The following is an 18,107-nucleotide window of genomic DNA, read 5'->3' on the forward strand; positions in this document are numbered from 1 at the left end:
CAGGGACCAGAACCTTTGGACATATCAAACTGTATGTGTCATTTCTCAGTAGCTTGATCAAACACCACTCCAGGCCAAGGCAACTTATAGAAAGAAGAGTTTTATTTGTGTTTACCATTCCAGAGTCCACAGGGACAAGGGAGGCACTGTAGTAAGTGCCAAGCATGCTGGCAGAGGCAGGAAGCTGAGCCATCACAATAGGAAACAAGAAATAGAGACATCAAACTCAAAGCTGGCTCCCAGTGAAGAACTTCCTTCAGCAAGACGGCGCTACTTCTTTTTCTGTTTTGCTTTTCTTTTCTTTTTTTTTCCCAAGATATATATTATTTTATTAATTTGTTCTTGTTACATCTCAATGGTTATCCCATCCCTTGTATCCTCCCATTCTTCCCTCCCTCCCATTTTCCCCTTATTCCCCTCCCCTATGACTGTTCCTGAGGGGGATTACCTCCCCCTGTATATGCTCATAGGGTATCAAGTCTCTTCTTGGTAACCTGCTGTCCTTCCTCTGAGTGCCACCAGGTCTCCCCCTCCAGGGGACATGGTCAAAGGTGAGGCACCAGAGTATGGGAGAAAGTCATATCCCACTCTCCACTCTACTGTGGAGAATGTTCTGTCCATTGGCTAGATCTGGGTAGGGGTTTAAAGTTTTACGGCCTGTATTGTCCTTGGCTGGTGCCTTTAGTTTGAGCGGGACCCCTGGGCCCAAATCTGCCTATCATAATGTTCTACTTGTAGGTTTCTAGTTGCTTTGCTTTTCAAGACAGGGTTTCTCTCTGTAGCCATGGCTGGCCCAGAATTCACTCTGTAAACCAGAGCTGGCCTTGAACTCACAGATTCGCCTGTCTCTGCCTCATGAGTCCTGGGAGTAAAGGTGTGTGACACCACCGCCTGGCTACCAAGGCACTTCTTAGACCTCCTCAGACAGCGCCACAACCTGGGGCCAAGTGATCAAAGGTCCCTAATCACACACAGACAATAGGACAATAGGAAGATAGAGAGAGATGCCGTGCAGCATGTTCTGGCAACTAAGCCAGGCTCTGCAAGACAGAGAGGAATGTCACCTGAATGGGCACAATTTCTTTTCTTCTTTGCTCTTGTCCTCTAGAGACATGACTCAGAATCTTTAATCCCATATATTGTTTCTCAAAGAGAATACTGAGACTATGGGTTACAAGACTGGTCTGTTTGTGAGCATCATTTGGTCAACAGTACTCTTAAAAATCTGAATACTGAGCAGGCTACCAAGATAAGACTTGATAGCCTATGATCATAGAGTGGGGAAGGAGGTCCCCCTCTGTCATAGACCTAGGGCAGGAGAATAGAGTGAAAGTGGGAGGGAGGGAGGAACGGGAGGATACAAATGATGGGATAATAATTGAGTTGTAATCTGGATAAATTAATTAAATTTAAAAAAATCTGAATACTGGGCCGGGCGGTGGTGGTGCACACCTTTAATCCCAGCTCTCAGGAGGCAGAGGCAGGCAAATTGCTGTGAGTTTGAGGCTGGCCTGGTCTACAGAGCAAGTCCAGGACAGCCAAGGTTACACAGAGAAACCCTGTCTCCAAAAAACAAAACAAACAAACAAAAACAAACAAAAATTCTGAATACTGATACGCTGCACGTGTGACCTGACCGGGATGCTGAGAAATTACTCGTTACTTTGACTGAAATTTGGAATTAACTAAAACCCTCAGGTTTTTCTTAGAACAATGCATTAGTATTCTCTTGTTTTAATTAAATACTCTTATCAGTAGCACTACTGAAAAAGAAGCTGTAGTAATTAATATTTTTTGGCTTTTGACTTTTATAATATGGATATTTTGCCTATGTGTATGCCTGTATCCCATGTGTATGCATGATGCCTTTGGAGGCCGGAAGAGTGTTAGATCCCCTGAAACTACAATTACAGATGGCGGTGACCTGCATTGTGGGAGTTAGGAGTCAAACCTGGGTCCTTTACAAGAGCAGCCAGTACATGCAGTACTCTCTCTCTCTCTCTCTCTCTCTCTCTCTCTCTCTATATATATATATATATATATATATATATATATATATATATATATATATTATGTATACAGTGCTCTGCCTGCCTGTACACCTGCAGGACAGAAGAGGGCATCAGATCACATTATAAGTGGCTGTGAGCCACCATGTGGTTGCTGGGAATTGAACTCAGGATCTTTGGAAGAGCAGCCAGTGCTCTTAACCTCTGAGCCATCTCTCCAGTCGACACTCAGTGCTCTTAATCACTGAGCTATGTTCAGTCCTTTCTTTTTTCTTTTTCTTTTCTTTTTTTTTCTTTCTTTCTTTCTTTTTTTTTTTTTTTTTTTTTGGAGATAGTGCTTTATTATGTAGCCCTGGCTGGTCTGGAATCACTATACAGATCAAGATGGCCTCAGACTCCTAGAGATTTACCTGCCGCTGCTTCTGTCTCAACAACACACTTGGCTCACTTTGACTTTTATAATCTTTAAGGAAAAAATAATACATGGGAGGCTGTGGGTATACTTCAGTAGGTAGAGTCCTGGCCTGGCATGCCCAAAGCCCTGGATTTGATCTCCAGCATCATGAAAAGTTAGTGTCGTGCTCAGGAGGATCTTTATGGAGTTTGAGAGCAGCTGCCAGGACTACTGAAACAAAAGAAAGGGAGGACACTGGGATGGTGGGAGGGGCCTAAGTAATAACTTCAGACATTCTCCTTCCTCCTACTTAATTGCAAAATAAACACCTCCCACTGTAATCTGTCCTACAGACCAGCAGCTGTGTCTGTGTGAAGGAAAAAGGATGGCATTTGCAGTATGCCTCCATCATCCCCAGCCACACATGTAATTAAGCATCTCCATGCTAAGTAATTAAATAATAGTACTGTATTTTTGTAGGGATGGCCTTAAGGGGAAAGAAGGGAGGAGGTTACACTCTCAGTTTTAATTAACCATCAACAGCCCTGGTGCTAAAACAAAGTTAGCAATTAACATTTATTACACTGCAAAAAAAAAAATCTATGAAACTTAAGCTTCTCAAACCCTGTATAAATAGAATGGTAGTTTTTTGTTGAGAATGTAAAGTAAACAAAACACAGTAAAATGAAAAGCTTTTTAATGAGGGGTTTTCTTTTGTCTTAAGACATCACCTCACGTCGTAGCCCAAGCTGGTCTTTCACTTAGTGACCCCCCTGCCTCAGCCTCCCTTGTGCAGGCATTACAAGCATGTACCACCACACCTGGCTTATTACAGGTCTTCTGAGCAATTTGCCTAATGCAGAAGCAGTAACTGGTGTGTCTTGTTAGAAATCTACAGGAAATATTCTTGGAACCCCCTCTATTTTCTATTATCAAATGGACTAAATACATGTTTGACCCAAAATTCATAGGTTGAAATCCTAACTTCAGTGTGATAGCATGTAGAGGTAGGGCCTTTGGGAAGTAATTAAGATGTCAGGAAAGATCCCTCACGTATGGTGTAAGTGCCAACAGGGCGTGGTCCTGCATGCCTTTGATGGAAGCATCCAGGAGGCTGAGACAGATGTGTCTGTTAGTTTGAGGCCTGCCTGGTCTACACAGCAAACAAGACCCTGTCCTTTTGTTTGTTTGTTTGTTTGTTTGTTTTTGTTTTTATTTTTGTTTTTTGAGACAGGGTCTCTCTGTGTAGTCTTGGCTGTCCTGGACTCACTTTGTAGACCAGGTTAGCCTTGAACTTACAGCGATCCACCTGCCTCTGCCTCCTGAGTGCTGGGATTAAAGGTGTGCGCCACCATGCCCAGCTAAGACCCTGTCTTAAAGTGTGGTGTAGCACAGAACTAGCTGCCTCTTTGTCTCTCTGGGAAGACACAACAAGTGAATGGCCCGCTGAAAACCAGGATGGCACACACCGAGAACTTGGCCATGCTGCCTTCTCAACTTACACTTCTAGCCTCTAGCACTGTGAAAAATAAATGCTTATAAAGTCTATGATATCTTTTTGTTCTCTTTTTTTTTTCTTTTTGTTCTTGTTCTTAAGACGAAAACAACTTTTTAAAAAATTTACTTATGTATACAATGTTTTGCCTGCATGTACACCTGCAGGCCAGAGAAGGGCATCAAATCTCATTATAGATGGCTATGAGCCATCATGTGGTTGCTGGGAATTGAACTCAGGACCTTTGGAGAAGCAGCCAGTGCTCTTAACCTCTGAGCCATCTCTCCAGCCCAAGGGAACAATTTCTAAGAGTTGGTTTTCTGGCTGGCGTTAATTCCAGCACTTGGGAGACAGAGGCAGGCGGATCCCTGTGAGTTCAAGGCCAGCCTGGACTACAAAGCAAGTCCAGGACAACCAAGGCTACACAGAGAAACCCTGTCTCGAAAAACTAAAGGGAGAGAGAGAGAGAGAGAGAGAGAGAGAGAGAGAGAGAGAGAGAGGGGATTGGTTTTCCTTTTCCACCAGTATTCCCTTTCCACTAGTGTTACAGTACAAATGTATCAGTTCGGCCTAAGATGGCTAATAAAAGACAGTCTGATGTGTACTTTATAGCTGCCAGCACTACGCTGAACAGAATCTAAATTAATACAAATCTACTCCTAAACTATGGTAAACAAACTAGTCTAAGCCTCAAATCATACATATACCCCAAGCATTTGCCACTATGGTGCTCCTCTGACCATTTCTCTCCCTCTGTCCTCCTTAACTGTAAACCGTCTTCTCTTCTCAGCTGTCCAACCTCACTCTCCCCTTCTCCAGGAAGCCCCGCCTTCCACTTCCTGTCCTTCTGCACAGCTTATTGGCTAAAGAGCGCTTTATTGACAGTTGTTACATCCATTCAAGACATTCCTCCACAACCATGTGAGTTCTAGGGATCCACTGAGGTCATCAGGCTTGCTGGCATGCACCTTTACCAGCTGAGCCCTCTCGCCAGCCTTTGGTTTGTTTTCGATGGCTATCAGTCTAGTCTAGGCTGGCCTGGAACTCAGAGCCAATGTAAGCACTTGGGAGGTGGAAGCACAGGAAGCTCAGGAGTTTAAGGTCATCAGCCTCCGCTGTGAATCAACTTTGAGGCCGCACTCTGTCCAGAAACAAAAACATTTAAATCAATTGTCCCACTATTATAATATAAATTTAAAAAACTTTGAAACCACTTGTCATTGATTTGAAAGAAAATAAGGGAGGAAAAACCAATATGATTTCTCTTTCCCAGTAATGGATGAAGCATATATAATTAATTGCCCATAATTGGTAGAGACTTGAGGACCTAACAAAGTACAAGGAAAGGGTTTCCTGCATAGTATAAAGAAAACATTTCACCTGCTTGTCCTCTACCTTTTCCTCCTCCTCCTCTTTCTACGGTTTAGCCCAAGCTGACCTTAAACTCTCCATCCTCCTGAATCTCTTCCCTTAGCCCCCTGAGCTCTGCATCTCTCTAATTCCAGGGAGGCTGAAGCGAAGAAAACTAGATATTGGTAAAGGAGGAAAATAAAATGTGAAAACTAAACATTTGTATCAGAAGCCTATATTCCAGTATTCCAGGCTTATCTTAAATTGTTCTTTTTTTTTAAAGCACACACACACACACACACACACACACACACACACACACACTTGTATGTATATAACTGAGCATGTGAAGGTCAGAGGACAATTTGTGGGAGTCAGTTCTCCCCTTCCACCCAATATGTTCCATAGATTAAACTCGGATCCTCAGGCTTGGTAGCCAGCCCCTTAGCCACTGGGCCATCTCACCTCTCCTTCATGTCTTTGCTTCGTCCTCCTGCTTGCGACCCTCGGAGTTCCTGGCTGCTCCACTCTTTCCCAGGCACCTCCGCCCAGCTTTGAATGCCTGAGTGCTGATATTTATAGCCATCTGTTGCCGGTAATTTGGGGATTGCACTTCCTAAGCAGCTTCTAGTCTTGGATTACTGAGGAGACGTGGACCATATTTCTTCCTTAAATAGAAATTTCAGGTTCACTGCTTGGGGAAGTGGAACTTTTTTGATGGTTTGGTGCTTTTAGACCTCTTGACAAGCAGCAGATTATGGTCTCAATTTACATTACTATCTTTGTTCCCCAAAGTAGAAAAGGTCACCATTTAGAGCCCCATTTTTGTGCATTGAAGGACACAGTTCTTTCTTTTTATGACTTTGCGAAGGTAACTAATAATAGACATCAACCAAATTTCAATTTTGTTGCTTTAAACTATCCTCCTATTATTTCAGCCACCTGAGGCCATGTGGACGTGAGTGTTCTGTGCTGCTTCCTGAATCCATGTTGATGCTCAGGGGCTGGACTGGCACTTGGGACCATATTGGTGTCTGTGGCCCATGCAGAGGGCCATGTTGATGTCCATGGTCCATACTGCCACGGGAGACTGTTGCTGAGTTCCACAGCACAGGTCGACACCAGAGACCATTTGGATCGCTATGTGTTGTTCAGCGTCCAGCAGTGGAGGGTGTCCTGGGTTCCACGCCCTGTGGGCTGGTCCAGGCATTGTTTTCCTCTGGACCAGAATGGATGGCGCTTGGGATCAAAGGTCCCAAGGGTGGATTTCTCACTCAAGGGTTGGGGTGGGGGTGGCTAGATAGCTTGAGGGTGAGGCCTGGGCACTAGGCCAGGTACCCAGTCGCTCGGGGGGGGGGGGAGGTGGGAAGTGACTTTTTCACCAGAGTGTTGCCATTTAGCTCATTTCAGGATGAGACTGCAGGTCTCAGAAGGCAGTGGAGCTCCGCAATCCATGATGTTACCAAGTGTTAGAGCTCCTTGTTTGAGCTGCTGTGCCAAACATGACAGGGGAAGCTGTCTGAAGCCCATTGGCATGCAGGTCCAGTGAGATGCAGGCCTGGCAGGGCTTCACGGGGTCAGCACTAAGCTAGCAGCAGTGGTGGAACAGGCCCCAGTGGCTGCGAAGGCTGCCTGACCACTGGGAGCCCAGTAGAGGTGTCCCTACCCTACGCCAGGAATAGATGGAGTCTCAGATGGTCACTGTTGAGGAGTGGTGAGCTCGGGAGAGTTCCTCAGCAACCAGCCAGCCTTTATTTATAAACCTTGGGCAGTAGGGAGGGGATGTGAGGGTGAAAGTGTCTGATTCACTAGGGCTAACTTAATCTACATACAGTGATGCGTTAACTCAGGGTCCTATCACAAGAAGGAGAAAACAGAACTTAATTATCCTAATGTGAGGGGGAATAACTTCTAGGTACAATTACCGGTCACTTGCTGGAGGCTAAGATCTCCTCAGCATAGGGTTGGGTACTTCCAGGAATTCCCCTGTGCTTATTGAGGAAGGTCTTTATCAGGAAAGGGTCAGGCCTGTGATCTTCTCTGAGGGCTAGTGACCGCCCCTTCCAAAATGTGGGAGTGGAATGAGGTCCCCACTGAGGAAAGGGAGTCTATCAACATAGACCAAGTACAAAACGGCTCTCCGGAGGAGTCAGAATTAAATCCTTAGGCAGCAGAGCCCCACAGGTGTGTGTCTTGAATCTTCCAAATTTGAAATCAATAAATACGGTTGGAACAAGTTGTGCTGTCTCACACACACACACACAGGTAGGCTGTCCATGCATTTCTGTCACTTAACTTGCCGGTTAGTATCTGAGTTAGTGTCACTGTATTTGTTCTCATGCTAGATCTTCTGCCAAGAGTGTAACTTCTTATCCAGATGGATGAGAAGACTCAGTGGCAACCCTGGATGCCTGAATTTGATCCCTCAAACATTTTTATTGTTGACTTGGTACAGCCTACAGTCATTTAGGAAAAGGGAACCTCAGTTGAGAATTTTTCCAGATCAGACTGGCCTGTGGCCACGTCTTCGAGAGATTGCCTTAAAGGACGATTGATTCCAGAGGGATCAGCCCACTGTGGGCGGTACCATCCCTAGGCAGTGTTGATAAGAACACTAAATTTCGTATAAGCCAGTGAGTGAGCTGGTAAATAGCATTCCTCCATGGTTTCTGCCTTGAGACCAGGTTCCAGCTTTGAGTTTCTTGCTTGACTTCCCTCAATGATGGAGTATGACCTAGACATCTAAGCCAAATAAACCCTTCCCTCGCCAACTTGCTTTTGATAAGACTGTTTATATTACAGCAATAGAATGGAAACTAGGACACCACAAAAAGGTAGAAGAAGAGAAACAACTCGAGTTTTTTTTTTCTGCCTTCCACATGTGCACCCTGGTGCATGCACATATACATGTCACACACACACACACACCAATAAGAATAAATACAATTTAAATGCTATTTAAAATAATAATAATTATTCCACGATACAAATATTCTCTTCTTCTCATAACAAGTATTATACTATTTTGTATCCGTTCGGCCTACAAAGTAAATAACTGACACAGGGAGACCGAAACGTACTTTAAAGCTGCCAGCACTTGGCCGGGCAGCGTCTGAGCTGATTCTAATCTACTCATAAACTAAACAAACTACTCTAAACCTTATAACATACATATATTCCAAGCACTTGCCATTATGACCCCTGGGCCAGTCCTGTTAAGTCCTCACCTTCCATCTCCAACTGTCAAACTTTCGTCTCACCTCCAGGAAGTCCCGCCTTCCACTTCCTGTCCTTCTGCCCAGCTGATTGGCTAAACAGCGCTTTATTGACGTTTGATACATTCACTCGGCATTCCTCCACAGCAAGAAGACAGCGAGTGGTGACACAGTTCGTGACACAGTTCATCTAAGGTCATCTACGCTGCCCTTCCACAGTAGGCACATCCACGTTTTCGTTCCTTGCTTCCTGTACTCCAGACAAGCCTTGAATTCTTTATGCAGTTAGACTTCTTGGCCTTCTGACTCTCCTGCCTCTACTTTCTGCTGGGATCACATGCCTGTGCCACTGGACCTGGTTTCCGGGGGGGGGGGGGGGGGGAGGGAGCAAAGACCAAACCCAGGGCTTTGCACACACCAGGCAAGTCTCGTACTGACTGAGAGCTACACTCCCAGCCCTAGCCCCATCAACTGTGTCACACTTTTGCATGCTGTGACTCAAATCAGTGAAAGCAATCTGGTCAAAGAAGGAGAAGGAAATGCCCTCCAATTTGCATGCACCGAGTTCCCTTTGCACGGCCTTGGCTCCGTCTTCTCTTCCCTAATCTGCTGCTTCTGCACGTTTTGAAAATGAAACTGACTAACCAGAATATACTGGCATTGAGCAGCTGTATGTAATGTTCTAATATTTCCTCTCCCCTCAGTTTCCCTGGCATGAGGTGAAGTTAAACTCATCCACATTTGCAGTTGTGTGTGTGTGGAGGGGGGGAGTGCTTTTTTGTTTTTGTTTTTGTTTTTTGAGACAGAGTTTCTCTGTGTAGCCTTGGCTATCCAGGACTTACTTTGTAGACCAGGCTGGCCTCAAACTCGCAGAGATCCACCTGCATCTGCCTCCCAAGTGCTGTGATTAAAGGTGTGCACCACCACCCCTGGCCAAAAAAATGCTTTCTGATCACTGTGATCATGAAATCATTTCCTGGTTAAACTGCACATTAAGCAACTTACTTATTTTACTTTATTTTGGCTTGTTGTTGTTTTGTTTGGTTTGGTGTTTTTGAGACAGGGTTGCTCTGTGTAGCCTTGGTTGTCCTGGAATTCTCTTCATAGACCAGGGTGGCCTGGAACTCACAGAGACCCACCTGCCTTTGCCTCCCAAATGCTGGGACTAAAGGCTTGCATCACAATGCCCAGCTCTATTTTGTTTGTTTTTGAGATAAGATTTTACTATGTAGTCTGGGCTGGCCTGTAATTCACAGAGATCAGTCTGTCTCTGCCAGGGATTAAGTGTATCTGATGCTGCACCCAGCCAGTAATGGTTTTGAGTCACACTGCACTTCAGTCTTGCCTCCCAGCGCGAGAGAGTGTGAGGTCATTTACAGCCGTGTGAATTCACTCAGGAGTGTTTACTACTTATGCAAACCTATGCTTATTTCCTTTACACGTGTAGGAAGCACACAGATACTTCCTGAACAGTCTACTAGTCTGAGCCGAAAGATAAATATAGGTGTGATAAATGATTCTTTCCCATCAGCCAGTGCTCTCTGATTCCTTTCTCCCAGCTTTCCACCATCGCTTGCTACTTGTATACTAAAATTTAGTCCTTGGTGTGTATTTACTCATGACCACAGCTTCTTCACAGGACTTCAATAATGTGTCAGTGGGTACTATGGTTTTAGGTAGGAGACAGGAGACTTTGGAGCAATCATGTCTTCCCTTATGTTAATGATGGTATTTTGTGTCCAGCTGGTACCTAAAATGTAAGGGAAACAGGCAGATTGTGGTCTGTAGTATGTGCCATGGTTTGAAGACTTTAGGATTGTCTTTCTGTTATGTCTCCTCCTTCTCCTCCTCTTCTTCTTCTTCTTTTGGTTTTTTAAGACAGGGTTTCTCTGTGTAGCCTTGGTTGTCCTGGAACTCACTCTGTAGATCAGGTTGGCCTCTAACTCACAGAAATCCACTTGCTTCTGTCTCCCAATTGCTGGGATTAAAGGCGTGTGCCACCACTGCCCAGCTCCTCTTAAAATTTTATTTAGTTTCCCCTGCAGCTTTGGGTGGTGTCTTAGAGTTTCTATGCCTGCAAGAAAAAACCATGACCAAAAAAAAGAGTTGGGAAGGAGAATTTTTTTTTCAGCTTACACTTCCACTTTGCTGCCATAGGAAGTCAGTTCAGAAACTCCGAACAGGGCAGGAGCCTGGAGGCAGGAGCTGATGCAAAGGCTATGGAGGGGTGCTGCTTACTGGATTGCTTCTCATGGCTTCCTCAGCCTGCTTGTTTGCTTGCTTCCTTTCTTTTTAAGCATTTAATTTTTTTTCCAGGTATGGTAGTGCATGCCTTTAATCCCAGCACTTAGGAGGCAGAAGCAGGTGGATCTCTGTGAGTTCTAGGCCAGGCTGTTCTATGAAGTGAGTCCAGGACAGCCAGGGTGTCAAAGAGAAACCCTTTCTTGGAAAAACCAAAACCAAACAAACAAGAAACAAAAATTTTTCCCTATGTGTATAAGTGTTCACCAGCATGTTTGTATATGCACCACATGGGTGCAGTGCCTACAGAGGCCAGAAGAGGGTGTCAGATCCAGTAACTGGAGTCACAGATGATTATGAGCGGCCAGATGGGTGCTGTCATTGATCCTGGGTCCTATGCAGGAGCAGCCAGTGCTCTCAATCGCTGAGCCATCTCTTCAGCCCTAGCCATCTCTCTACTACTCTGGTCTTTTTGTAGAACCCAGTACCACCAGCTCCAGGATGGCACAAGCCACAAGGGGTTTTCCCTCCTCCACTGATCACTGATTGAGCAAATGCCTTACAGCTGGGTCTCTTGGAGGCATTTCCTCAACTGGGATTCTTCCTCTCTGATGGCTCTAACTTGTGTCAAGTAGACACGCAAACCCAGCCTGTACAGAGGAATCCTGGTGTTGGCTTTGACAGACATTGTCACTACCACCACCACCTAGCAGCACAGAAACCAGATAGGAAGTCTGAATCCCTGCCCTATTCTCCCAGCTCCATGCAGAATCTCAATGCCTCATCTGGGCAAGGTAGTGGATGCCTGTTATCCCATCACTTGTGAAGCAGAGACAGGAGGATCAATATGAATTTTGGGCAGCCTGGTCTACAAAGGCGGTCCCAGGCTGTCTAGGGTTGGACTATCTTGAAATAAAGGAATCAATCAGATAATTTTGGGTACTACTCATCTCAGAAATGGTACAGTCTCTAATTTACAATTGTGGTGTGTGTGTGTGTGTGTGTGTGTGTCTGTGTGTGTGTGTTGTTATAGACTGTATCCACAGCCATACCCATGCTAGGCAAGTACTATACAACTGAGCTGAGTCTCCCAGTCTTGGTGTTTGAGACAATACACTTTTATGTGGATGTTAAGGATTTAAACTCAGGTCCTTGCTGAGCGTGGTGGCGCACGCCTTTGATCCCACTACTCAGGAGGCAGAGGCAGGCAGATCACTATGAATTTGTGTTGGGGACAATAGGCCATATGGCCAATGTTCAGCCATCTTGTCCAAGTCTGCACCTTTAAGTCTCTGTCTTTCCCAAAGTTTGCCTTTCACCAGAAACTAGTTGACCCTGTTGTGAGTCAACAGTTAGACTAAAGACAGATAGGCCTGGAGGGACCCTGTTGTGAGTCAGCAGTTAGACTAAAGCTAGAGGAAGACTAAAGCCTGCAGTTCGGTTGCTATAGCAATATGCTTCCCTGCCTTCTGACTTATAAAAGCTGCTGCCTGACTAATAAAGTTTGAGAGTTTGGTCAATCAGACTTGCTCTCCTTCTTTGTGTCTTGCATTTTCAACAGGTGACCTTCCTCCCAAGTTTTAGTTGAACCCTGCAGGCTGGGGCAAATTTGAGGCCAGCCTGGTCTACATAAGCAAGTCTAGGACAGCCAACACAGAGAGACCATGTCTCAAAAAACAAACAAATAACAGCAACAAAAAATAAACTCAGACCCTCAAGCATGCATAGCAAATACTTTACCTATCTAGCTGTCTCCCTAGCTCTATTATTATTATTATTATTATTATTATTATTATTATTATTATTATTTATTGGTTTTTTGAGACAGGGTTTCTCTATGTTATCTTAGCTGTCCTGAACTCACTTTATAGACCAGGCTGGCCACAAACTCATAGCGATCTGCCTGCCTCTGCCTCCTGAGTGCTGGGATTTAAGGCATGGGCCTTATGTTTGTTTGATTTTTAAATAGCGTTTAACTCTAACTCTGAACTTGCTTTGTAGCAGTCACTGACCTTTTGTTATTGTTGTTGTGTTTTGTTTTTGAGATAGGGTTGCTCTATGTAGCCTTGGCTGTCCTGGACTAATTTCGTAGAGCAGACTCACCTCAAGGTCATAGAGATCTGCCTGCCTCTGCTTCCTGAGTGCTGGGATTAAAGGCATGTGTGACTGACCTTTTAAGCCCCTGATTCTCCTGTAACAACGTCTCAGGTGCTGGGACTACAGGCATGCATCACCACAAAGGATAAAGGGAGTTTTCATCTCTTTTTAAATTTTATTTTTCATAATTATTTATTTATTGATTGGTTGTGCGAGGGCTGGGCCCTCACGCCATGGTATTCGAGCAGAAGTCAGAAGACAGCTTTCAGAGATCAGTTTTCTCCTTCTACCATATGAGTTCTGAGCACTGAACTCAGGTCACCTGGTCATCAGACTTGGCCACAGGGATCTTTACACACTAGGCCACCTAGCTAGCCGTGAAGGAAGATGTCTTGACTAGGCAAAAAGTGTTATTATAGGCATCATAGGGTTAGGAAAATTACCAGCAGCCAGCATTCCTGCAGTCACTCTGAGGCAAGCCTGAGTCACTGCGGGCCAGGACTTTCCGCCCCAGGCATGTCACCCATCTCCTGGATCTGGCCTTTCCCTCTCTGTCTCTGGTGGATTGTGTGACTGATAACAGCGTCTTGCAGCAGCACCCTTTGTCAGAATCAGGTTTCTGGTCACGGGTCAGATCACAGACTGACGTTTAGTAGTTGCTTCCTCCACACCCAGCGAATTCTTGGTGGAACTAGTGGGGCATACATACGCTGACTTCCTCAGGCACTTGTGGGTATCACTGAGAACACACAGGGCTGTCTTCCTGGTTCTAGTCAATGATTAGCTTTAACAGGTGGCTTTTCTGTTCTTTTCTTTTTTTTCTCCAGAGTTTCTCTGTGTAGCCTTGGCTGTCCTAGAGTTGCTTTGTAGACCAGTCTGGCCCCGAACTCACAGTGATCCACTTGCCTCTGCCTCCCAGAGTGCTGGGATTATAGGTGTGTGCCACCATGCCTGGGTAACCGGTGACTTTTCTACAGTGTGTGTGTGTGTGTGGGTGGGTGTGTGTGTGGTGTGTGTAAAATACCCTTTCTCCAGAGAAATTGCTGTCTCAGTAACAAAAGGTTGTCATTCTAATTGACACACTCAGAAAGGAAAGAAATTGTCCCCAATACCCACCCATTCGGGAATCCCCTCTGGTAAAGGGAAATTTACAGATGTGAGCCCAGGCAGTGTGCTCTGGTCACCTAGGGTGGGGCAGACTTTTCTACTTGGCTCTTTTAGCCTGTGGGAATCCAGAGGTTCGTACTGTGACACATGCTTATACGGGACGGCAACTGAACCTGAGACGGAAGTACAGAGCAGAGGGAAGAGCTTCAGATTGCTATTCTCACTTCCCACCAGAGACATCAGAATTTGCTTGGATTTATGGCCAAGTCCACCCAGTGAAGAGCTGTCTGATAAAGGTTTGATAAGTGTCTGTGGTTTGCCCAGGTTACCATTTTCTTTTCTTTTCTTTTTCTTTTTCTTTTTTTTTTTGTCAGCGAGACACAAACATAGGCATATTGCCCGGGAAGAGGGAACTTTAATTAAGAAAATAGTGCTCTCCAGGTGGTGGTGGTGGTGGTGGTGGTGGTGGTGGCGGCGGCGGTGGCGCACGCCCTTAATCCCAGTACTTGGGAGGCAGAGGCAGGCAGATCTCTGTGAGTTCGAGGGCAGCCTGGTCTACAACAAGAACTCCTGGGGAACCAAGGCTACACACGGAAAAACCCTGTCTGGAAAAAAACAAACAAAAACAAAAACAAAAAACCAAAAGAACAAAACAACAACAACAACAACAAAAAGCCCCAACAGCAACAAAAGGAAAGAAAGAGAAAAGAAAATAATTCCCTATCATCTTGGCAAGTCTGTAGAGCATTTTCTTGATTAATTATTAGTGTCAGAGGGCCCAGCCCATTGCGGACAATGGTCTTTGATTTAGCACGACACTTAATTTACCACTCAGAGTTTTTTCTTTTTTCTTTTTTTCTTTTTCTTTTCTTTCTTTCTTTCTTTCTTTTTTTTTTTTTTGAGACAGGGTTTCTCTATGTATCCTGGGCTGTACTGGACTCGCTCTGTAGACCAGGCTGGCTGGCCTCGAACTCAGAGCAATCCACCTGCCTCTGCCTCCCGAGTGCTGAGAATAAAGGCATGCACCACCACACACAGCAAAATGGTTTATTTTATAAGTTCACCTTTTGGCCCAGCAGTGGTGGCACATGCCTTTAATCCCAGCACTCAGGAAGAAAATAAAATAAAAAATAAAGAAACAAAACAGCTGTTTAAAAAAAAAAGCTGAACCTGTAAAATAAATAAATAAATAAATAACAAAACAGCCAGGCGGCAGTTTCACACACCTTTAATCCCAGCACTCTGGGACCAGAGGCAGGTAGCACAGGTAGATCACTGTGAGTTCCAGGCCAGCCTGGTCTACAAAGTGAGTCCAAGACAGCCACAGCTACACAGACAAACCCTGTCTTGAAAAGAAAAAGAAATAACCTGAGAGAAACAAACACGGTTGTATAACAAAAAGTTGTTTTTACGAACAAGTACTCATGCAAGTTTACCCCAACAGTTATAAATCAAAGGCTCTAAAGGGAAAATAAAACATCCGTCTCCTCACCCTCAGTCCCTCCAGCTGTGCCCACTGCACTGGTATCTTAGGTGTTCCTTCATAAAGACGCAGGCTATACAGGAGTCCCGAGCACCTGCTTCCTAGCAGATATTTTTTCACCATGTTCATTACCTGTCCCATCGCAGAGGCTAGCAAGCTAAACATGCAAACCCAAGGAAATATTAGAACCCGAATTCCTAGGAGGCAGAAGCAGGCAGATTTTCGAGTTCAAGGCCAGCCTGATCTACAGAGTGAGAGACTTCCAGGCTAGCCAGGGCTACACAGAGATATCCGCACTCCCCAGCCTCTGCCATTAAAAACAAAAATCTGAATTCCTAGTGTAAGTTAGTTTTCTCCACCAGGATGTACTTGGCTCATACCTGCTTTTAAAACTGAGCCTAAAGAGGGCCATCAGGGCAGAAGCCATTAGTCATGGTTCAACAGCATCTTTTTGTTTTGGAGGCAGGGTCTCCCTATGTTGCCCAGGTTGGCTTCCACTTCACCATCCCCCTGCCTCAGCCTTTTGCACAGCAGATACTGCACCTCCCATCCCCTGCAGCCAGAGCATTTTGGTGGTAGTGGATGTGAGGTGACCGCTGCACACAGTTGCTTGCCTTACAAGCTCCGGATTCCAGAGATTACAGCAGGGAGTCAACCCTGGTTGCCTACTTCTGCCCTACATTCTTTGGGAGTGACTGTGGGAACTTTAGGTAAGTTTAGTTAATTAGTCAGCCAACAGTTCCAAGGCCACTGAAGTGACTTCTCTGCTTAACCCAGGGTAGATTATGTTCTTTACAACCCAGCCTTGATAATCTTGGTCTACAAAATGCATGAATGTATACGGCATTGTAGGCAGAAAAATCCCTCCTCCTGTTCATATCCTAATCTCTGGAAGCTTGGAATATGACACATTACATGGCCAATGGGAATTAAGATGGAGTTACTGTTGCTAATTTGAGTACCCTAGATTATTGTGATGGGCCTAACGCAATTGCTAGTGTCTTTAAAACAGCAGGAAAGCCAGGCATGGTGGCACATGCCTGTGACCTCAGCACTTGGGAGGCAGAAGCAGGTGGATCACTGTAAGTTCAAGGCCAGCCTGGTCCACAAATCCAGTCCAGGACAGCTAGGGATACACAGAGAAACCCTGTCTTAGAAAACAAAAACAAAACAAACCAAGACAAAAAAGCAGCAGGAAGAGGAGGCTGGTATGATACATGCCTGCAGTACCACCCAGGAAGCTAAGGCAGATGAATAGTAAGTGCAAGGCTGTCCAGGGGCTCGGGAGCTAGGTTGGTCAGTAAAATTCGTGCTACAGAATCATAAGGTCCGGACTTTGATCCCCATCACTCACATAAAAGGCCAGCGTGGTAGTCTGACTTGTAATTTCAACAGAGGGGGAGGTAGACACAGGAAGGTCCCTCAAAACCCAAGGTGATGACTCCTGAGGAGTGACATCTAGCGCTGACCTCTGCCTTCCACATGCCCACACATGACCACTCTGCCCCACCCACACATGACCACTCTGCTCCACCCCCATACATAGAAGTGGAAGAGGGAAGAAATGCTGGTGAAACAGGAAAGCTCATAAAATTGGTAGCAATGTGCAGCATCCTAACCAGGCAGGGGACATTCAAGAACTGGATCTTTCTGGATCATCACAGACCACTGTTGAAACGAGTAAATATGCAACATTGTTGAAGACACATCACAGTGCCTACTGGAACGTTGGAGCAGACAAGAGTGATGAGAAGCTGTGTTTCCCTCTACAATGTCAGACTAAAATAGTTGACTTCTAAAATTAAAAAAAAATTCTTTGTCTCTTCACTATTACTGTGTTTAATGTGTATGTACATGATGATATGTGTATATGAGTGTAGGTACATGCTTGCCACAGCTCACGTGTGTGTGTGTGTGTGTGTGTGTGTGTGTGTGTGTGTGTGTGTGTGTGGTCAAATGACAACCTGCGGAGTCATCTCTCTCCTCTTACCATGTTGGGGCTAATATTCAAACTCTGATTGTCAGCCTTGGTGGCAAGAGCCTTTTACCTGCTGAGCCATGTCACCACCCTTACTTGTTTATGTTTGTATGTGTGTGCTTCTGTTCATGTGTGTGAGTGCAAGTGTGAATGTGCACATGAATATTCACATACATGTGGAAGGCAGAGGTTTCTTCCTCCATCACTACCTTGTTTTCTGGGATAGGAGTGCACTGACTCAGCTCTCCCAACTGTCGTGCCGAGGGTCCCTGTTGCTTCTCCCTCTTCAGCTTACAGTGAAACTCCTGAAGCATCTTTTGAATGTGGGTGCCACAGACTCAGACTCGAGTCCACATGAGTGCATGCCAAGCATTTTATGTATCAAGCCATTTCCTGAAATGTAAAATAACAGGGATGATCATTTTAACAACAAATTTGCCTTTACTCTACTATGAGAAGATTTTGTTGTTGTTGTTGGTGGTGGTGGTTTTGTTGTTTTTGTTTGTTTGTTTGTTTGTTTTTTGTTTTTAGACAGGGTTTCTCTATGTAGCCCTGGCTGTTCTGGACTCACTTTGTAGACCAGGCTGGCCTCCAACTCACAGAGATCCTCCTGCGTCTGCCTCTCAAGTGCTCAAAGGATTCTAATCTATGGTAGTGACATCCAGCAAAGATCATTTTTCTGTTAAAACTTGATTTTAACACTCCATCTGGAATTTAGCCAAGTGTGCACTTAGGGCA

The 18,107-nt window shown here is 45.1% G+C and overlaps 1 long non-coding RNA gene across 1 annotated transcript; it reads right to left on the bottom strand.

Moving 5' to 3' along the window:
* Nucleotides 1-3,036: 3,036 nt before the first annotated feature.
* On the bottom strand, nucleotides 3,037-8,787 carry LOC311581150. Its single transcript, XR_014773664.1, has 3 exons — nucleotides 8,476-8,787; nucleotides 5,714-5,916; nucleotides 3,037-5,039 (listed from the first exon to the last, which is right to left on the bottom strand). It is a non-coding gene; the product is annotated as an uncharacterized lncRNA (long non-coding RNA).
* Between the last annotated feature and the right edge of the window lie 9,320 nt (nucleotides 8,788-18,107).

This window comes from Acomys minous (assembly GCF_964271855.1).
Source record: "Acomys minous genome assembly, chromosome: 13".
NCBI lineage: Eukaryota > Metazoa > Chordata > Mammalia > Rodentia > Muridae > Acomys > Acomys minous.